Source organism: Saccostrea echinata, unplaced genomic scaffold (genome assembly GCF_033153115.1).
Source record: "Saccostrea echinata isolate AGI-Se365-2 ecotype Australia unplaced genomic scaffold, CSIRO_AGI_Sech_v1 ptg000051l, whole genome shotgun sequence".
Taxonomy (NCBI): domain Eukaryota; kingdom Metazoa; phylum Mollusca; class Bivalvia; order Ostreida; family Ostreidae; genus Saccostrea; species Saccostrea echinata.
In genome coordinates this window covers 10,270,303-10,294,681 of record NW_026889800.1, presented here as the reverse complement: position 1 = coordinate 10,294,681, position 24,379 = coordinate 10,270,303, and the positions used below count along the sequence as shown (strand labels likewise).

The 24,379-nt window shown below is 32.6% G+C and overlaps 1 long non-coding RNA gene across 1 annotated transcript; it reads right to left on the bottom strand.

The window, feature by feature from the left end:
* Positions 1 to 6,847: 6,847 nt before the first annotated feature.
* Positions 6,848 to 8,287, bottom strand: LOC133203770 (uncharacterized). Its single transcript, XR_009723469.1, has 3 exons — positions 8,208 to 8,287; positions 7,982 to 8,095; positions 6,848 to 6,998 (listed from the first exon to the last, which is right to left on the bottom strand). It is a non-coding gene; the product is annotated as an uncharacterized LOC133203770 (long non-coding RNA).
* Positions 8,288 to 24,379: the final 16,092 nt, after the last annotated feature.

The following is a 24,379-nucleotide window of genomic DNA, read 5'->3' as shown; positions in this document are numbered from 1 at the left end:
GATAAATAATAATAGATAATGGTTAATCCAAATGTCCTTTATTTTTCTCACAGTTTTTTTATGTCTATTTTTCGTATATTTAAATAAAACATTTTTATTGTTTATTGTTACATATGGTGAAGTAGTCATGTAAAGATACGAATGATACAAAAACAAAAAGCTTTGACAGTTTGATAATCTTGAGAGAAAAATATTAAATTCTTTCTGAATTTTCGATCTTAGATTGGATGAAATATGACCTCCAAAAACATCAGAGGTGGGATCACTTGCCATAGAGAAGTGAACATTCCCTGCCTACCGGTCCCAATGGCCGTGTGCTCATTGTAATGATCAGGGAAAATGGAAAAATCCGTAGACAATTTAGTATGTAAATATGGCCTAGCAATTAGTATGAAAAACGCCAGTCAGCATATGACTTAATGATAGGTTGTATTTGCTGACAAGGTCATTGTATCGACCATAAAACATGCAAAATGATGACTTCAAAAGAGACTGTTGATATTCTTGTTTCATCAATTTGTTTGTCAATAGCTTGCCTCGTTTTAGAAATTGTTCATATGTAGAGCATGCTCTTGCGTATCGAATCAACTGAAAGTTATACACCCCATATGCAGGTGATAAGGGTATATTGCTACATAAGTAAGGAAAGATGACGATTGAAAAGTTAAAGTCATCACGTGTATCATAAAGTTTTGTTGTTAGGTTACCATTACCGTCTTTTACTAGTAAAATATTCAAATATGAAACAGATAATTATGTGTCAGTCACTGTGGTATCTTTTATTTCAAGCTCACTGGAATATATCGTGTCGACAAATGAATGGAAATAACTATTGTTAATTGATAATATGTAGTCAATATATCAAAATGTTGAGTTGAAGGCTAGAGCAAATGTTTTCTTATGTACAAGATTTTGAATAAATTCTGCTACATATGAATGCAAAAACAGGCAATTGGTACCCATTGGAATTCCGACAGAGTTTTGGAAGACCTGATCTTCAAACGCTACATAGATATTTTCAATTAGAAACTCAAGCATCTTCTTAATATCAACTTCAGAGTACTTGTGTGTACTCTGAAGTTGACATTAAAAAGATGCTCGAGTTTCTGATCGATAATATCTATGTGGTTTTTGGAGACCAGGTCTTCCAACAATTTATTGGAATTCCTATGGGTACCAATTGCGCCCCATTATTGTTTGTTGTTTAACGTCCCTCTCGAGAATTTTCACTCATATGGAGACGCCACCACTTGCCGGTGGACAGCTGCAAATTTTGTCCTATACTCTGCACTTAGGGCCATTGAGCAGTGAGGGATCTTTTTCATGCCAGCACCTACTGCGACACGGGACCTCGGTTTATACGGTCTCATCGGAAGAACCGGTCTCCGCGTCCCACAGTGGGATTTGAACCCGCGACGTAAGGATCAACTCCTTACGTCGCGACTCTAGACCAGACGCTCTAACCACTGCGCCACGCGGGCGACTCTTATACGGTAACAAGTTTGATGCACCCGCTGAAGTTGGATTACAACTTGTAGAATTAAATCCCAGTTCGTCTAAAATAATAAAAAAAATACAAGTAAAATGATGAACCTTACAAACAAAGACAATATTGTTACCTGCTTTGTCAGTTTCGACCAGTACATACTGATCGTGTAATCTATCTTATTCTTTTTTCACTTCTGAATTATTGAACACAGAAGGACAGATGATTTTCATATTGCCCCTAAGTCTCTTATTGCGAAATTTTAACATCCATCTGATACATTTAATCCATTCTGACAAAGTGTCAAGATCTTGATTTTCATGTCTGGCGGATCGCCTGGCGTAAACTCACAGAATTCATAACATTCAAGAAATTATGGCACCAGTTGAAAGATTGGGGTTCCATGAATTTTGGCCCTTTTTAAATAAGTGATTTAAGGTCCTCATTATTAACTAGTTTACGTCACCAGTAATAACGTGCCTAGCAGGACGTAGTTGTAAGGTGAAGAAGAACATGAACACGATGGAGGATTATGTTTCAGATGTTTGATATCTAGGCTCAATAATGTTTTCTTGTAATTAAAAAGTTTGGAAGCAATAGTTGAAGTATATTTGTAAGAAATACAAGGTGTAGTCTTCTACTCAAAATGTGGTGGAATACAAAACTGGACCCTTTTGTGATTAAAAATATTACTAAAATTTAGCGCGACAATTTCTTTGTTGGCATATTGAAGTTTAAGGAAAAATGCGTTGTTTGAGCAGTAATTTCTTTCGAAAAAACATGGCAGCCTATGATTTGCAATATTCATTATCACAGATCGGAGCCTGTATTCTTGTGTTGAAGAATCCAAATTTGAACTTTCCTTGGCTCTTTCAAATAGACTATTTAAAAGTTTCAAAGGGACAGAGTAAATTTTGGATTGACATACGGTAGTAGTGAATCAAACGAGACGTTTATTGTAAGAAGGATGTCCATGACTACGTGTACGTCTCTGTGTGTTGTTAAAAAGTCACATCACATTCACATAGCTACACTATGGACTATGGACTGGAAAGATTCCCAACACTATCAACATTGTCAGTGCATTCATATGGAAAGTTTTTTAATCTATGATGGCATATATTCTCTGAATTGACTGTAAAATATCTGTAAGTAGTTGATAGACATATGTTTTGAACATCAAATAGTATCAAACATTTTTTTCGATTTGGTTTTTAATAAAGATAGATGAAGATCATTAATAATTATAAAACAGTTTTGTTGTACTCCTGACTGCAGTGCAGTAAAATTAAAAATTAAAAATTAAACCAATAGAACACAAAAATTCATAAAGTGTTGGCAACATCAAGTGGTAACGAAATTGTAAAATATTTAAAGTCCAATACTTCATAAATAAACACATGATACTTCATAAATAAACACATGAAAGTAGTTAAACTTGGATTTATATCTTGAATTATTCCCTTTTTATGTCAAAAAACTATCATGAATGTATATTTAGAAGATAAAATTTATTTTATAGTATATTTTCCTTCACAGAACAAATACTGTAAGCAACTGAGGTGAACCAGAAACATTTTACTCATCAATTTTTTCTTTATATTTATTCATATTTGATCAGCAATAATTCTATATTTGTTGCACTCTTGACAAAGAGCATAGGATTCTATAAAGTAGAATTGTGAAGCGAAAATTACATCAGGACTTGTTCTGTTGTTTCAGTGAAGTTGATGTGGAATTACTTGAGTTATCGTAAGGAGTTGATCCTTACGTCGCGGGTTCGAATCCCACTGTGGGACGTGGAGACCGGTCCTTCGGATGAGACCGTATAAACCGAGGTCCCGTGTCGCAGTAGGTGCTGGAACGAAAAAGATCCCTCACTGCTCAATGGCTGTAAGTGCCGAGTATAGGACAAAATTTGCAGCTCTCCACCGGCAAGTGGTGGCGTCTCCATATGAGTGAAAAATTCTCAAGAGGGACTTTTTTAAACAACATACAAACAAACAAAAAAACTTGAGTTATATAACAATTTTTCATTTTTTACATGCATAAAAAAATCAAAGAAAAGATAAAAAAACATCTGAATTGATAAAATTGAATAAGAAAAGGATTTTAATAATAAAACTATCAATAATTGAGTGCTAAATTATTCAAATAGATCATTCTTAATTAAAGAATATTTATTAGCATGAACAGAAGTCAGTTTATCATATAACTTGAATCTTTAAAAAAATTTGTTGCCCTTCTGACCATAGAAATATAGATCTGAAACACAGACAGACTCTGCAATTAATAAATCTATCTGGTAAAAATGTTCTTTGTGTCTTTATTTTCTAAAATAAAAACCAGAGAATCATATACTGATAAGTTTTTTTTCATGCTGGGGAGCAAAACATCAAATGTTGCACTCCTGACATTATTGGGTATGCACAGATTATTGACTCTCATTAATGCTGCTTATGATTTATATAATCTTTTTAAGTTTTAAATTGTATATCAATTATTGTTTACACTTTGAAAATTCTTTTTTGACTTAATTGTCTTTCAGATTTTTAAAATCGATGCTTATTGGCAACATTGCATTTTTTTCTGTTTCAATCCTGACATGGTATAACATTTTTTTCAACATCAGCCATGACCACAACTTCGTCAAACAAAAGTCTACATTTAAAGCTCAATACTTTGAATATTATCAGGAAATGTTTATTTCCAACATAAACCACTATTATTTTTTCCACAGATCTTCAAAAAATATTGAATTTTCAAAATGTCACAAAAAGGTGTTGCACTCCTGACAATTTTAGCATCATTTTTGGGCTTAACTTTTTTGTGAATTGAGATATCAATGAGATATTTGGCAAGTATTTAGACACTATGTAAAGACATGTGCTGAGACATATAAATTTATCCCATTGCCTGTATTTTTAGTGCAGATTGATAAATATGTGTTTGGTCATTTTTTTTAATTCACCCATACTCTAAATCAGTAAATGACTGTAATTTATTTTTTACACTAATTTATAAATAGAAACAGGAATTTCCACTAGAAATGTGTGATATTTATAGTCTACTACTTTACATAATATTTTGGAGAATAAAGAAGCTCAAATAAATGGAGCAAATGAATAGATTTTATTTAAGACTGCGTGTGATTCCGAATCTGTACTTTCGAAACTCATCAAGATACTATAAATCCACCAATCAATGCGAAAGACTGAGTTTTCCGTTATACTTTACCTAGCAAGGGTGTGATGTTTTTCAAAAGCGGTGTGCATACATTAAGAAATGTTTGGGAAGAAATTTATCTGTAAATGAAGAGATGGATTCTGAAAGCATTTTTATTTTTAATATACCTTTACCTGTTCATCATGTCCCTCGGCTTTACTCTAAAACCGGCCTTACCTGCCTGATACATGTATGCGCCTATAAAACATGCCCTTTCACATTTGTCTATCGGTGCATGCGCACAGAGATCATACATTTTAGCGGGTCTCGGATGTCTGGACAGAAGCGCTTTTAACGTGTAACTTGGTTGAGAGAACAAGGTATGTACATACATTTTTAATGAAATGCTGAACTACTTTTTTTTGTATTCATCGCAGACATAAATAACATGTTATCTATGTCTCTGTATTTACAAATGTTATTTTGTCAAGTTTTTATGAATGGGTTACCATTTTGGCGGGTTATGTATTTTGATGCTTTTTTACAGTCTATTTCTATACTGAATAAACAAAATCTAGCAGCATTACTTTAAACATATGTAAAATGACTTTGATCCAATAATGATTTTTAAATGATTGCAATCACGCCCAACGCGCTCTCTCTTCCTATGGCCTTGGTTCATACTTGGCGCCGTTGTACCAATGCCGTTGTCCCTTGCAGAGTTGCCGTTCTTTTCACTCTCAGACAAGGAATGCACGAGCGGATGGTACCGTAAAGGTGTAATATTTAAATGATTAGTGTTTAGCATTAGCACATGTCAGCACAAGTTACATGTAATAAATACTATGTTATTTTTTCTGTAGAGTTCTCATATTGAACACATTGCAAATTTGTATTAAAAAAAATCATGGGGCTGACATTTATATTCCTTGGGTTGGATCTGATATATATATATATATATATATATATATATATATATATATATATATATATAACATGATTGTGACGTAGACGTTTTGTTTGTGTTGTCCATTCTATACCTTAATGTTGAGCTAACACCTCAAACAATCCATTAAGTCACCTGTAACTGTCCATTCTTTTTAAGAATGGACAGTTTTTTTCAAAAAGAATGGACAGTGAAAACAAACTGAATGGAGAGTTACAGGTAGACTTTGGAATGTGCCCAAGAGGAAACAAAAACAAATACATTAAATAATTTAATTACATGTAAATAACAAAAAGAACACGGAGATCTAAGTTAATCTAGAACACAATGTCTTCACAGCACCTGCTCGATTTATACTTTTAAATCCATGAATAATGCCCATTATTTCAATACTCAAAACTTAATTTTCACAAAACTTGAATTTTAATGACACAATTTCACATTTGATTTAAATTTCGAAAACATCACTTCCTAAAGAAGAATCCATTTTAAAATAAAGTACGGCTAACACTAAATCCACTACCCAGAAAACAGTTTGCACCATCAGCACTACACCGTAGAAAATAATTGAAACATTTCCAGATTTGATTTGAAATACATTTTCAGGTCAAAGTTTCGTTCGTGGCTAATCCAACACTAAGAACACAATTTGCATCTCACCATTACACTGCTGCAGTCAATATATCCTCAAAAATTTAATTCAAATAAAAATATTTCCAGATTTGATTCGAATTTGATTATCTTATCTGTTGAAGAAGAAGTTCATTTTTGGGTCAAAGTTTGGCTAATAGTTTCATTACTCTTACTATTCTCTGTTTCAAGGTCCAACTATCACTGATTTTATGCATCTTTGAGTTCATTAGATTTTAATTCTGTCATACAGTGTATACTCTCTCCATCGGAGGAAAACATGCATGCTTTTACAACGCAAACTACACAGGGAAAAGTGGCTCACATGATTTTCATGCGTTTGCCTTTTCGCATGAAATTTATGCGAAAATCATACAAAAATCATGCGAAAAGTCCCACATGCGAATTTCATGCGAATGTTATCACACAAATTTCATGCGAAATTCATGTGATTTTCATGCGACTAAAATTTCGCATGATATCCATGCGAATTCCACTTTGTCTGTTTTTTGTGTGAAAATCGTGCGATATTCACATGAATATTATGCAATATTCATACCATATGAGGAAAAGCAATGAACAAAAATATTGAACATTTCAATGTTTATTTAGATGCATCTTTCACAGTGAGTGGTAAAAAATTGCCAGTCGCTGATGATCCTAATATCATATTGTTTGGATGCTCCTTATGAATCCATTAACATTAATGATGGCTGTGTTTAAAGGCAGTTTTTCAGACTTTTTCAGTTTTCTTGTCCTGACAAGCATTTCCTACAAAGAAATTAAATCATAAAAATTTTTATTATACTACTACCCATACTGATATTCCAATTGTTTCAGTCAAAGGGGCTAGCTCCCATAATTACTGAATAGGACGTCATTACATACAATAAGTTCCATGTTATCACCTGAAAGGTCCATGTTTTGTCAACTTGTTTATGTTAAACTGCACTGGTATTACATGTTTTGAGCAAAACAGAAGACCCTGTGTTTTGCACATTAATAACTGCACAATAGAAGCATATGTCAGACATCAGAACATGTTATTGACCAACTCTCTATATAAGTTGTGATTTCCCTAAGAACCATCTACCGGCCAAATTGATCGCTTCAATTGATAAAAATCAATGAAATAAAAAAAAAATTTAATTGTTGTAAGGTCCACAGAGATTTATCATAAACATCGACCCAAAGCCCGATACAATTGACACAGGATGAAACTCTGCCATTCAGTTAACTGAAAGTCTACTGAAAGGTGACTGACTGGCAGAGTTCCGCCATTCAGTGACCTTTCAAGACCTTTCAGTGACCATTCCATTGACTGAAAGGTAAAGGTTCATCCTGTGTGATCTCTAACCCTTTACTTTGAAATAAAGGGAAAACACTGTATAAGGTTGATATTGGAACCTATTGTCCATATGAGATATAATAGTCCATTTTAGTTATGATATTCCAATTGGATTTATGAGTTTTACAGACATTATAATGCTGAAAAGATGGATTTTTTTTAATCTGCATAAAATAATAAGAATATATCAAATGCAACATTTTAATTATTACAAGGAATTTTTTTCATTCATAACCCTCACATTTGTGAGATTAATCCCCAAGAGAATTGGATCTTTTGTGGGACCTTCGTCCTAAAATATTTTGTGTGATACACTGTAAAGTCGTGTTTACAAGTCTCTGCGCATGTGTCAGAACAATATACACAATAACACAGTTAAAAATCACTTTTAATGTTAATTACTTACTCAAAATATAGTAAAGCCTTCAAATAGTTGTCGCTTAGCATAAAAAATGCATAACTTCATTATGACTTCGATGAAACGGAATCATTCAATTCACCTGGCCGTGTTACGTTGAACCTGAGACGAAAACGAGATCCGAATTTACTCTGAAAATTTTCCTTGCAAAATGAACAACAATAAGAATCTACATTTCAAACACAAAATATGACAAACAATTAACAGTACATACATATTCACCGCCGTTTCAAGGGATTAGAGCACATAAATCCAAAAGGAAAGTCTGGAACAAGCCACGGAAGGGTACACCCGTTTTTTTTTTTTTTCTGTAACCAGGAAGTGCAAGTAGAACCTGGCTAAATCGGCCAGTCAATTTCGTATTCATCACAGAATCGGGAAATATCTAAATAACTATAATTTTTGTCCTTTAAATCTTTATTTTGAAAATTTATTTCCGCGTCGAAGTCGGAACTTTGATGACTACGGGGTATACACTTATTTTACGAAACCAAAAGTAGTTTTTTTTTTTATGGAATGCCGTACGTCACATATTACGTCATGATGCGGCTGAGAAAGCAGACAAGAAAGAGCAGAGTAAATTCAACTGCATATTTTCTGTAAGTTTGTCATATTTTTATCATCTCCTTTATCACCAGATGGATGTAATATAATTTATTGGCAATATACATGTATGATGACAGCTTAATAAATAGATATGTTGAAATAAGATGGACCTGGCACAGGCACTCTTTGCCTGTTGCACCTGGGTCTGGTGTTAACCGCACCAAGCAATATACAGCACTGTAGAGTTATACATGTATATTAGGATATACCTATTTTTTTTTTAATCAGACTGTAAGTCAATCATTTTGTTCTAAAAATAGATACATAATGGAAGGGTGACCTGGAAAAGAGTGGGGTGGGTCTTTAATTTATCCTTCTCCTAGCTCCCATCCCTTCAACTCTACTATTTTGAATTTCCTTTATCTTCCTCTGTCTGACTCCGACCTTCCCTATTTCTTCCTCTCCAAACTCTCCTTTACACCTCACATTCACCCATCACCACCAATCAAAACATTTATTTGTAAATGTACATGTATTCACAAAGAGGTTACTCTCTCTCTAGAACCATGATATTTATATACTACAATGTACTAATGACATGCACAGTGGGGGCACATCTGTTTAGGTACATTGTAGTTCATGTTCACTAGTTTGCAAATAGTAAATGAGTTGTGTCCCTTTGTGGGTTCTTTTTTTTTTCTTCCTATGTGGTACAATCCACTATATAAAACTTAACAAAAAGGTCAAGACTTAAAGAGTGAAAAGAATAATGTTTTCTTTGATCTTTTTGCCACCAGGGCAGGCATTGGGCTGTGCTGTGATAAATTCAGTGTTTTAAAAACACTAGGAGGTTAATTATAAATGGGGATAGATATAAAAAATGTTTATAATTCATCGAGTTTGAAGTTTGACACTCTGTTGCAATATTAATAAAAGCAGTAATGTAATATAGCTAATAAATCAATTGATTTCTGATTGAGCTAGAGATAAAAAGTATTTATTTAGGAGCACTAATACCACTGTAAACATATCTATACATTTTAAATTGAAAATACAACAGAACTCAGTTCTCATAAAAAGAGGTAAATCTCAGTTGTTTTAGGAGTTAAACTTTTATGCATTTCAAAATACATGCAGATATGTCAAGAAGCTTAGTTATAAGAAAGCAAGTCCGAGTAACTTCCCTGTAAATGAGTTGTACTATATATTCTATTTTGTGTTTACTAATGACATGTTTGAGAAATATTTTATACTAAAATGTTGTATTCTTAACTTGCAGATATTTGCTAGAAAATGAGCAGATGGTCCCCCACTATACCACACTGATAGCTTCTCAAAGATTATATATATATGTTACTTGCAAACAGGTAAAAAAAAATCTAGAATGAAATATTTATTGCAAAGGTATACATCAATATATATATAAATAATGTTGTTATTTATGATCATGTGGCTGACATACTTTTCCCCCAATCTTATTTTCGCAACATGTCTGCTTTTCTGCGACTACTCCATGCTGCTTTTCCATGATTGGTTTTAAGCTCATTTGAGCCAAAGGCTCAAGGGAGCTTCTCTGATCAAAATTTGTCTGTCATCGTTGTCACAAACTTTTCACATTTTCATCTTTTTCTCCACCACTGGGCCAATTTCAACCAAACTTAATAAAGAGTATCCTTTATGGTAAAGGGGTTTCAAATTTGTTCAAATGAAGGGCCCTACCCTCTTTCCAAGGGGAGATAACTAAGAAATAATAAAAATTGGGTGTGGGTATTTAAAAATCTTCTTCTCAAGAACCACTGGGTCAGAAAGATGAAACTTATGTGAAAGCTTTCTGACATAATGTAGATTCAAGTTTGTTCAAATCATGACCCCTTGGGATAGGGTGGGGCCACAGTGGGTGATCAAAGTTTTACATAGGAAAACATGAAAAATCTTTAAAATTTCTTCTTTTCAGGAACAGCAAAGCCATGATTGGTGATTTTTATGAGGAAGCATCCTTAAGTAGTGTAGATTCCAGTTTGTTCAAACCATGACCCCTTGGGCTAGGGTGGGATCACAATGAGTGAACAAATTTTTACATAGAAATATATATATATATAGAAAAAATCTTTAAAAATCTCCTTCTCAAGACAGCAAAGCCATGATTGGTCATATTTATATGGAAGCATTGTCAGGTAGTATAAATTAAAGTTTGTTCAAAGCATTACCCCTGGGGGTTGGGAGGGCCTAAATGGGTGATCAAATTTTTATGTTAGGCATTCATGTGAAAAATCTTCTTCTCAAGAACAGTTAAGCAGTGATTAGACAAATTTATATGGAAGCATCCTTGAAAGTTTACATTCAAGGTTGTTCAAATCATGTTCCCCAGGGGTAGGGAGGGGCCATTATTGGTGATCAAAGTTTAAAATGAGAATACATAGGAGAAATCGTTGAAAATCTTCTTCCAAAGAATTGCAAATCCATGATTAGCCATAAAAATTCAGAAGCATCCTCAGGTAAGGTTAGATATATTCAAATTTATTCAAATCATGTCCCCTGGGGGTAAGGTGGGGCCATAATAGAAGATCAGACATAGAAAAGCAAAAATATAATTGCAGAAAAGCAGGATAAGGCCGCAGAAAAGCAGGATTTTTTCCTGTGAATTATGTGAGACTATAAGAACCATAAGCATTCAGGTTATTTCAGCTTATCTAATTCTTAAATACATTCTGCTTGTTTTTAGTATTAATGCATAAAAATGCAGTGGTACTAAGGAGATAATTAACCAAATGCTATTGAATTGACAGTATCTGACATTTATAATTTTCACTGTAGGCACAGTTAGCATGTCATCACAGCTTAAAATACGAGAGTACCTATATCCTCAGAAGATACATGCAAACAGATTTGTCAATGGTACATGTAAGTAAATACATGTATGATTTTTTTTTTCAACAATTTAATTTGACATTAAGCTGAACATATTTAATTTAATTATTCCCATCTAAGCCAGAAGCTTTTGTAAGCTTTTTACTGTCAAAACTTGTCTGTCTGTTGTTGTAAACTTTTGCACTTTCCAGACGTACATATTACATTCTCTAGAATAACACCTAAATGCCAATTTTAACCATTGCAAACTTGGCCAGTTAGCACTACTCATGTTTTGTTTAAGTCTCAGATTAAGGAAATTCAAGTTTTAACAGAAATGTACAGACTAACCATTTTCGAATGGGAGAGCATTTAGGGATAACGAAAACAGTGATGTGGGTGTAGTAAAACATTGAATTATCTCAAAAGTCAAGATCACTGGGCCATATATTATTGGTAGAGGCTAAAACTTTTTTGCCCCTACAATGTAGTTATATACTAGCTCCTACTAAGAAGTTGTAAGGGTGTCCTTGAATCACCATGTCTGTTTGTCTGTCTGTAGACATGTTTTGTCTGGAAATTATCTTTTAAACCACTTTATAATGATGCCCTGGTAATCGAAGAGTCGTGGGTATAAGTTTTTGCCCCATCCGTCCATATTTCACATGTGTATTTATTGACTAGATCTTCCTTTTGGTACCAAATATTTGACCTTGACCTTGGAGTTTGACCCACTTTTGTAAAAATTTACCCAACTTTAACCTAGGCCAAAACTTTTGAACAGCTGGTGCTAGGGCTTTCAGATTTCACATGTGCATTTATCCTGACAAGACCTTTCCTTGGGTGTAAATATTTTTGACTTTTTAACTTTGACCTTAGAGTTTGACCCACTTTCCCACTTTTAAAAAACTTTAACCTTGGCCATAACTTTTGAATAGTTAGTACTAGGGCTTTCAAATTTCACAGATGTATTCCTTGTGACAAGACCTTCCTTTGGATATCAACAATTTTGACCTTGCCTTTGAGTTTGACCTACTTTTGAAGAACTTTAACCTTGAAAATAACTTTTGAACAGTTGGTGCTAGGGCTTTTATATTCTGCATGTATATTTCTTATGACAAGGTCTTCCCCCCTGAATGCCATTAATTTTGACCCTTTGACTTGACCTTGGAGTTTGACCCACTTTTAGAAAACATTAACCTTAACCATAATTTTTGAATGGTTGGTGCTTGGGCAATATGGATCTCTCGACTTTGCAGTTTGACTTGCATTTGAGAAACTTTAACCTTCGTCATAAGCTGTCATACGGGGGCATCAGTGTTTCACAAACACATCTTGTTTTTCCCTACACTTTGTAATTATATTCCATTGAATTAACTGGTAACAGGAATTTACAGACTGATTTGTCAAACTTTTAAAAAGAGGAATAAGAGAATTAAATTCTTATTTGAATATTACTTTGTAACCAAGAAAACAATCTTAGGCTCATAACTGATAAAAAGGTAGCTTGTGTCCAGAGATGAGCCTTGACCCAGTACCAAGGGCATTTTAGATATGTTCAAGGTCAAAAGGGTACAAATGTATTAAATTATTTTTATTCGCACCTCTATAATGGAAACACAGTAGACATACCTGAGACAAAGCTCGCCTGTGACTCAAAGGTATATCCCAAGTCTAACCTAGGGTAATTTGAACTAGATATGTTTTTAAAATATAAAATAATCATAACTTTTATGAGGATATATACTAAATACAAAGGTTGCTTAATTATGACTAGAGGCAGTGAAACAACCCTGCATGTTGGTCATTTAAGCAATGTAGAGGTAACAGGAATTGGAGTTTAAATTCTTGGACATAACATAATATAATTGTACATTGAAAAAAGTAACTCCCAAAGATCGTACTGTCCTAAGGGCCTAGGGTAGTCATAGTTAATTTTATAAAAAAATATTGTCCGTTATGAATTTCAATAACCTGAGATTGTTTACTTTTGTATTTTCAGGTATAACGACAACACTCTCTCAACAGAATCCTCAAGATAAAGAAATCTTATGTGATGAGAACCTCAATAAAGAAGATAGAAAAAGATCAATTGTTTTAGTTTTCAAAGTAGAAATTGATGTCACAAATGTCTTTATTTAGTCAGGGAGTCCAGAAAACAAGTTTTGATTCTTTCAAATTCAAAGTTACGTTTTGTTTAATCATGCATTACTTGTGTCTGGATTAACTGACTAAGTAAGAAAAAGAGAATTTTTCAAGAAAACTTTATTTGCAAGAAGCAAAAATTTTGTTTCCAAGGAAGAAGAATAGAATTAATGGATTGAGGTTTGGGGCACTCATAGATAATACCTTGATATTAATATCTGGGGTACAAAAAATATGCTTGTCTTCACATGATATTCATATGAAACCTGGGTTCTTTTCTCACATGAATTTTGTGCGAATTTCTTTTCGCATGATATTCGTGCGAATTTCATGTAAAAATTGCATGATATTTTCGTGCGAATATCATGCGTGGTCCTTTTCGTCTCCTTCTCATGCAAAGAATTCGCATGATATTCGTGCGAATTTTATATGAAGTTCATGCGAGCCACTTTTCCCTGTGTATAAACTGATTTTGAAGCATCGCATCCTTGTATAAATACTAGTATCCCCCAAAATCCACCCGTGACTGTCCATTCTTTAGACAGAAAGCCTTTGTTTTTGGCATTTGAAAACACAATGACTATTCAACAAATTGCTGTGCATCCCAGCTTACCTGTGACTGTCCATTCTGTAAACAGTGAACTTGTTATTGTATGTGTGCTACCTGTCATATCTGATACCAGTATTGTACATTTTTATTTAATTCTTAGAACAAAGGAAATCATGTTTTAAGTAGGAGAAAGGCCTCAAACTGTCCATTCTGTGAGAGAAAGAACTAATCTCGGGACTACCGCCCTCGATTAGTTCTTTCTTTCTTTCTCTCACAGAATGGACAGTTTTCGGCCTTTCTCCTTTACATAGTGAGTGACATATAAGTCCGATGAGCCGGGTGTTTGAATTATTGATTCTCATTGTATTGTGCATGTGTAACATGTCACTATGATAAATCATTTACTTATTTACTTACCTACTCTGGCCATCGCTATATGATCCTGTCCATTGTGACGACCTTGAGTCAAGGACAAGATACATCTTTATAGATCAACAGGAAATACATTCTGAAGTTTGAATTTACTATTGTTGAATAACCTTCATCCTTTGGAAATGAAATTGAATCTAAATTTTCGTAAAACTTTATATACATGTAGGTCATGGGCACGTCAATTTTTATTCGAAATTTAAAAGAAATTAACCACTTATAATTTCTCATGATGATTTAAGTCGTCTGTACATGTAAATTGTGTTTTCGCGTCATATTAAAGAATAAGGAATGGTAAGGGACGAATTTAGACCCTTATTTGATATAAAAATTAAAAAAAAAAAAAAAGTTAAAACTGTGATAGTTTGCAATTAAGAACCTGAGGGCATACTTTTTTTATAACCAGCATTGATTTTGATTCCAAGCGTACAAGCTTAGGGAAGCCATAAGATGGTGACAAATTGGAACATTTTACTCAATTCTGATGAAATTTCGTCAAATTCAAGATAACTTTAATCTCTAAAAACAAAGAACGCAAGCTTGTCTATCTGAGATTTTCATAAACAAATTGTATCATACTGTTGCCATGAATTATATAAATTTGGTCGATAGGCAAGCTTGTGCTCTGTGTTTTCTGAAACGAAATATACTTTAAAATTGACGAAAATTTGAATAAAAATGATGAAATTGACAAATTATGTGACCTTTCTACACTCTCTGTGAATAATTTCACTTTGAATCAATATCCGTTTCTTTACAAGGATGACTTAACCTTTTTTTTTATTTTGAAGTATTGTACCGTTCTAAGAGACACCCCAAACCAGTGACCAGAAAGGACTTGAGAGTCTTAACCTATTTTGTCCTTAACATTTTGTTAATGTTTATTCATATTTCATTTGATTATTACTTTCTTTGTGACATTTTATTTGTATTTTGCCTTCATTCCTATTCTTATTGTAAGAAATTAGAAGGCCCAAAAGAAGTGCATCGCAGGTTAGTTTGTCTCATTTTAAAAATTGAATTACAAAAGGCGTGTCTATGGAATATGTATCCGAATATCAAAGATTGAATACTTTATTCAATAGAAAGATTTTAAGATTATTCTTTTACAAATAACCGTCGCATAAGGATTATTTTTCGAATTGCTGTGAATTAAGAATTCGTTATTATATTTAGGTATCATAATAATCGTTATGGGCCAAAACAAAAAAGATAAGAGTTACAGGAAGGTATTTATATAAAACATTAGCATTTATCTACACTAAGAATAATTATAGGCAATGTACAAGTTCAATTTATTCACTCAAACCAATTAATGGTACATGAGGTTCTATGTACAATATATTCAAAAACAATATACAAGATACACGTGAAATGGCGGGAATACATTCAAATTATAAAGTAACAAAAAAAAAAATAATAATAATAATTATGGAGGACAGACTTGTTCATATACCCTATCTATGTAGCTGCATAGTTTGATTAATACCTTGGAGTCAGCAGTTGACAACAATTCTGAGAATTTGTGGAAATTTGGTCTATTACAATATTTACTAGATAGATACTTTTTTCTGCATTCTGAGAAAAATTGACATTCTAAAATAAAGTGTTACTCATCTGCTATTTGTCCATTATTACAGATATTACAAAGTCTATCATGTTTGGGAATACCAAACCATCTCCCAGTCTCAACTGGGAGACGATGATTTGCTGTTCTTAATTTAATTAAAATTGTTCTAAATTTTTTAGGTATTAAGTCTAAATATTTTTCAGATCCAAATTCTGTTTTGAAGACCTTTAGACGAATCGCGCATATCACTTTGCCATTTCTGTATATGTATTGATCTTTAAGACATTGTTCAACTATAGTTTTTAGCCATTTTATATTTAAAAAGGCCTGTTCATTCCATATATTTGAGAAGCCACAAGTATCAAGTATATTCTTAATACATAAAATCCAAGGGTTCTTATGACTTTCTGAACAAAACTGTTCAAATAAATGCTTATATGTAACACAAACAATCTTATTTTCAGGGCTTACCAGTAATTTTGCCCAACGTGATATCATTCTTATATACACCGTTATATACGAAGGGAAGCGACCCGTTTCGCCATTAACGATATATCTAGGAGTACTACTGTATAATTATCAAGTATTTCTAAATTCATTAACTTTTTCTGGTATCGATGTCTGTATTGTTGAGTCACAGCAAAAATAAAAAAGTAATAATCAATTCATTTAAGCTTTATTGCCAAACACCATGAAAAATCTGAAATTGGACAACTCATCAAGCCAGCATAGTTTGGAAGGAGATTGTTCAATACCATCAGGTACTTGTATGATTTTAATATGAAAAATAAAAATTCTGAACAATTATGTAATAAATGTTAATATATAATTTTTTTCATATTATAGGTTTGTTGCACCTGTGAGCAATTCTCAGAATGCTCGAAACAAAATAAGACTTACATGTAGGTGTAAATTGATTTATCCTTATTACAGATGAACAATCGCAGTCACATGGGAAAAATGAATGCTGTTCATGTAAAAGGAAAAGATTAGACGGGGGTAATTAATCTGATTTTCCTTTTAATATTTTTTATTTTTATTTGAGAGATGAATTTAACTTTTGAGAATTCATGAGGACATGAACTACAACGCTTCACGCCGGCATATTTCATGAAGCGCGTTAGCGCTTCATGATAAATATGCAGGCGTGAAGCGTTAGTACATGTACCTCATGAATTCTCAGAAATTAAATTCATATTTTATATTTACATTATTTGTCTTATGACTTGCCACATATTTTTGTCATTCAACGATCATTTTTGAAAAAAAAAGTTTGCACTATTTTTTTACTTCAATCACATCACAATGGAAATATTCTTACTGATCCACGGTAGTTCATGAGAAAATGAACTTTTTCTAATTTGCAAAGAATCTTAAGGAAAGATATTTGGAAATGTAAATATTCCGTTATAAATTCAGTGATTTTTTTTTATAATTATCTCAAACCTTCTACTTAAAAAATTTGAAATAATGTCTGTTCTCAGTTTTTGGTCTTGGGGTTAGGAATTTTTTGTCTTTCTTTCATAATAAACAAACATGTCATTCACTACATAACATAATGTATGGTTCTTAAGATTTTTTTTTTTTTAATACAAATGCAACCCATAAAAAGTAAGAATATGTTAGATGCAACTGCAATTCGTTAATCATAATTTAAATATAAATAGTTTATATTGAAACATTATTAAAATCCATTTATGTTATCCTGTCTGCTTCTACATTTATTTCATAAATGGGTTTTTTTTTTTCACACAAAATAATATATAATATCAGACATCATCAAAGGCGGCAATAGAACAGACAAATGCAATTGAATGTTTCAGAACTTTTAATAACAGAAATTTATTAAAAATTTTCATACATCTTAAAAGACTCTCCCTGAGGTACATAATCAAACAAAATTATAGATTTTTTTTCCTTCAGAATTTTCTCAGGGATAAATATCATTAAGTCTTAACCATGACTGAGTTTCTTTTCTTGTATATGTAAACTGACTATTTTTGATTTGATAATAGACGTACTGCTAGCAACCTCAAAGAGTATCAGACTTTCCCTTAAATTTATTTTGTTATAAATGGGTATGATGGTCATTGATTATAATATAAACAATTTTGTTGTACTGCTGACTTGAAATTTAAACCATAAGACCTAAAAATCACATATGTTTAACATCATCAATTAGCAATGGAATTTTGCAGCATTTATAGTCTAGTAGTTCAATGTTAAAAAATCTAAACTTATATAAAATATTTCTTTTAAAATATCAGACATTTTAAGGACAAACGCAACATACCTACTGATAATTTTTCAAGAAATTCTTAATTAAAGATTATAGTGCCATCAGATGTTCGTAGACAAAAAATCAGCTTGCATTACCAGGGGCTTTGAAAAGGTATCAATTGGTGAAAATTCTTGTATAATTCAAAGAAAAATATACAAAAATTACTAAACATATATAATAGATGTTTTATTTATCCAAACGTGTACAATAGCATATATAGACATTAAAATGTAGCACAATATTTCTATAAGTATTGGAACTCTTCAACTCCAAGGGAAAACATTGAAGTTCAAACTACGTTGCGTATGTCCTTAATCTGTAAGAAACACTGATAGCACATGAGTAGAACTATAAACATCCTATTCGTCGAATTTCTTTGTAGTAAAAAAATATGATCATTGGTTGTTCCTACATCATTGTTTCACTCCTTACCATGGATTTGTAAAATTTTGGACATGTTTTGTTTGTTACAGTAAAGTTGTTGTAGAGTTATCTTATATTTATAATATTTTTCCTGCATTTTGTTTCTGAATCTCATGAAAAATTTAAAAAAGAAAGTATATCAAAATGTCAGGACTGATGAAATGGAAGAGACATTCATAAAACATTTAAAGATTAAAAGTGGTGTATTAGTAATTGTTTTAATCTAATTTTTTTTTTTACTCAATTATCATACAGTTCTTTAAAATCTATGTTTTTAAAACAGATGTTTCCTGTTACACTTCTGACATGGTATAATATTTTTTTCATCACCAGCTGTGGCTATCACTTGGTAATAAAATTACTACAGATGAAATTTGAAGTTCAATATATCGAATATCTTCAGAAGAGTTTTTATTCCCAACAGTAACCATTATTATTTATAAAATTGCTCTTCGAAAAGTAGGGAAAAGTTAAAATTTCACAAAAGGTGTTGCACTCCTGACAATTTTAGCATCATTTTCAATGATATATTTATTAGGCGATTGACCAACATCAAAAGACTTGTGGTGAGAGAAAGTAATTCATTTTCAAAGGCTGTATTTCTTGAGCAGGTTGTTAATTATGTCCCTGGCATTTACTGAAATGCAATATCAAGTTAAATATATTGTTATATCTAAAATATCTTTCAAACAAAACATCAACTTTGATTAAAGGAATGTCAGCTCTAACTGTTCTTTCATCCCATTCTAAACCCTTTTATCCTACATCAATACAACAAGCTCTCATTCACAGAAAAGATGACGCAGTTCAATTGTTTCTCATTCTTTGTTTTGAATATTAAAACATTTTGGTTTTCTACGCCAAGATTCATCAATATCTAAGTCTAAAATATTTTTAATTTAACTTTTTAAAAAAAAAGTTTATAAAATAATAGAAGTCTATTGTACCTTGTTTATTTGTAAGAATGTTTGGTTAAAAAATGTTGATTTTTTTGTATAATCATGGATCCATAATGCATTTGCAATTTATTGATACAATTTGTCATACTAAAAAAATTCATGTAGTGTACAAAATTCTTGGTGTGATATGAAAGTCCCACGTTTATCATAAAAAAACAAGAACAAATGACTTTAAAAAGCACTTTTGCTGATTTTACCTATAGGTTGATTTCACCACATGGGAATAAAATGCCTTGTTTATTCATCAATGCCAAACCTTATTTCTGACAAAACTGAAAAAAAAATCATTCCAAAAAATTGTGGAATCTTTGATAATTTTTTAACCCCATCAAAAAATAACTAAATAGTTAATTTCAAGAATTATATCTTTTAATAAGCCTTTCAAGGCAGATGCACAAGAATTACCAAAGAAACCTGCAAATCCATCTTTTGTATTTTTTTATTTTACAAAAGAATCAAGATATATGACTCTCATAACCTTGGTATATATTTTAGCCACTCCAGCAGCTTTAGTATTTCAAAAGCATTTTAAAAAATAAAATACAGTTTCTTTTATTTTCTTTCAATTTCTTTACGTTTTTCTTACGAAGGAATTGGTTGACCGATAAAAGACAAAAAGATAAAGCGAAGTTCATAACATCGTGATTCAACCTGCACTTGAGAACAATGATAATAAAATAAGCTTTTTTAAATTGTTAAAATAAACAAGTCTAACGTGAAATTACTATCTATGTCTATTTAATTAGTTATACCTAGCACAGTTAATGTTCCTGTAAAATTTTTGATATCACACAAGTTATTATCATTTCGAGCAGTTGATCCAAATTCGATACACTGAATTATATCATGTTTAGTTTTAATCCAGAGAATTTAGAATGCAGGTTGACTGAAAACGTATGCAAAGCTGACCCAATGGTTCATTAACAAAACTATATTATTGTCATTTTTTACAAACTTGTATTCTTATCTTCAGTTGCAGTGCGTTTTATTGATATACTGTATTTAATAATAATTCCAATTATTTCGAGCACAACAGAAAGAAGAAAAGCGGAATTGGATCAACACCCTACCTGAAAAAATTACCACTTTGAAAGAATACAAATAACTTGGGTTCTCTAAACAGGACCTGTATTCACTATAAAAGAGACTCTCTTATAAACTCAAATAATTCCCCAAAATCCCCAACAAGTAGAATAGAATGCTTTCTCAAAGTGATCATTTTCATTACAATAATGTTTAATGTCATTCGCAAAATCTTGAATTTTCTACAATATATCCATACTTTTTTGGCTCTCGTCTTTGGCACCCCCATTTTTCAGCTCTTCAATTTTTTTTATTTAATTATTTTGGATTTCAAACGTTTCAGCATGAGCATCACTGAAGAGTCATAATTTGTCGAAATGCATATCTGGTGCATCGAAACTGGTACCGTATAAGATTTACATTATGACCCCTGGGTGGAGGCCTCGGCAGGTGGAGTCCCCGAGGGTCTGTACAGCCCAGTGGTACTTCGGTACTAGCTTGAAAATACGGATATATATTTAATTGCTGTGGTAAAATTTAGCAATTTATTTCAAAATTAGGGATTATCTCCCCCATGCTTAAATATTTTGGAGTTTCAACGTTCTGGCATTAGCATTACTGAAAAGACATAATTTGTCGAAATACGCATCTGGTGCATGAAAATTGGCACCATATAAGATTTACATCCACCAGCAAGAAACATTTTTTGACTTTCTTGTATAACTTTAGAATTGGGTTCACTCCATTTGCTAAGACATTAGATAGAAGTATAAATATAATGTTCAATAATTGTAATTGGTCACCAATATTTTTAGTGTTCCCTTGATTGGTTACCTTGTGTGAGAAAAGAAATAATACCTAGCATCTGATCTCTGACTTCCTTCAAATCTTTAAAGGATTTGAGATTATAGGAATAACATCTGTTTTAAAAAAACCTTTTGCTATAAAACCATAATTTCTACATTCATTGGCTCAGTTAGTAAAATGCCTGCTCCCTAGTCGGGAGGTCGTGTGTTGAAGCCATGGCAGCGACAAACTTTACGATAAAAAATAAGTACATATAGCAACTGAAAGTTGCAGGTCGTTTGGATTAGACTTTAAGAAAAAACCGAGGACCCGTATCACGATATGCGATGGCACGCTACAGATCCCTCTTTGCTCAAATACCCTGAGTTCCAAGAAAGGACGATCTAAATTTGAAGCCTTTCACCGACATTCACTGCTGTCTCATATTTTTGAAATAATCTTGCATGGATGTTAAGATACCTTTTCGTTTATTACATATTTTCCACATGGTACAGCGTTAGAGTGCTTTCTTCTAGAGTAAGGAGTTGATCCTGACATCGTGGAATCGAATCTACTGCGTGTCGTGGAAACCGGTACTTCGGATGAGACAGTATAAACCGAGGTCTCATGTCGCAGTAGATCCCTTAGTGCGCACTGGCCACAGTTCTGAGTGCAGGCCTGAGGCTGAATGAAATATGGAGATAACGAACAGTATTCGAGTATATTCAAACAATGCAAATCAGAAGCAGAGCAAACATGGACCTCTAAAAGATCAGAGGTGGGATCAGGTGCCATAGAGGAGTGAACATCCCCTGCCGACACAACTGTCGTGTGCTTACGATCGGTAAATAACGGAAAATTCCGTCGACAATTCAGTGTGTAAATAATAGCCTAACTGTTAGTATGAAAAACGTCAGTCAGCATATGGCTTAATGATAGATTGTACAAGGTCATTGTATCGACCACAGAACTTACGAAATGATGACTTTAAACGAGACTCTTGATATACTTGTTTCATCAACTTGTTTGTCAATAACTTACCTCGTTTTAGAAATTGTTCATACGAAAAGCATGCTCTTGCGTATCGAATCTTCTGAGAGATTTACACCCCATATGCAGGTGACAAGGGTGTATTGCTTCATAAGTAAAGGAAGTAAACGATTGAAAAGTTAAAGACATCACATTTATTATAAAGCTTTGTTGTTAGATTACCATTAACGTCTTTTTCTGGTAAAATATCCAAATATGAAACAGATGTGTCAGACTCTGTGGTTTCTTTTATTTCAAGCTCACTGGGATATATCGTGTCGACACATGAACGGAAATGGCTATTGTTAATTGATAATCCGTCGTCAATATATCTACAATACCAACCAGACCCAACCTGACAGATAGCAATCCCAGAGCAGTCCCGGAAACTGCTTTCAGGGATTGCTCTGGGAATGCTAAAGCAGCTTTTAATGCCCCAAGATTGAAGTTCTAATATCAAAGCGTTCTCGAGTTATTGCCTGGACATATTTATAAAAATGTTTTTAAAAAATTATACTTTAAATAAATATGTCGATGCAAATATTTTGGAGGGGTGCTTTGGAACTTTTGAATGGAGAAACACTGAAAGTTCATACTTCACATAAAGATTACTTATGAGCAGACGGTGTGTCATGAACGTAACAAAAAGGTTATAAGTAAACGTTCAAGGTCACTTTCATAAAAAGATAATTCCTGTCCTAGCCATATCCTCTTATAACATAACCATTGGCAACTCATATTTGACACAAAGATTGCTAAGAACCCAAAAGGATAACATGACCTTGACTCAAGATTATTTGGAAAAGTTCAAGATCACTGACAAGAAAAGTGTATGGTTTATTTCTAAGTTTTATAATGACATATCATTGGATGCAGCAATTTTAAAAAAAAAAGTGCAGACGGGTTATCACTTTTTGAGCTCAGTTACAGTACCATGAGATATTGAATTATTCTGTGTTATTTTCAGAAAACGGATACCCTCAAAATGTGAAGAAAATAAAACTCAATCCAAGGCTTCCAACAGATAATGTTGATAAAGGAACGACAATATCAGAAGGTAAAAAAGTAAAAATTTACGATACATTTTTTTTAAAAATCACTATTTTCATTTAGTATGTGATAAAATTGCATTTTTTCACTTTCTGTTGCTTATTAAATTTGTTGGTAGAATCTTATTTATAATTTTTTCACTTGTGCATTGTTTCAAAAATACATTTCATGCCTCATTGTGTTACTTTTAAAAAAAGGTATAAGGTTACATGCAGTCCTCTTTATTCTCATTAAATATGCAGAAGAATTAATGAGAAAAAAATTTGATGAGATTGTTACACCAGAAAACCTAAAACAGCATATAGAAATGCATAGAAAATCCCTGACTTCACTGGATGAAGTACAAAGAAAAGTATTGTTTCCTGGTAAGTAATGTTTATCCTTTTTCAAACATTTATGAATTCTGTAGATATCTTCGCTTCAGTAGTATAGTAAAAGGGGAAGCCGACACTCTTTAATTGGGACCGAAACAGGTCCAAGATGGCAGCCAACCAAGACGACTGCCATTTCGGCCAAGATGAGCATCCTTTCTTTTGTGTCTTTTCTACGGCGATATTTTCTTCAATGTGACGATTCCTCCATGCTTTCCGCTAAAGAGTCATCACCCTTCACCAGGACTTTTGACCTGCATGCTGCCCATAGGAAAGTAGGTTTACTACATTATTTTGTTAAACATGAAAAGTAAGTGCCATTTATGACTTCATCAAAAGAACAAGTGGTGACTATATACAATTCTTTTGCAAAAAAG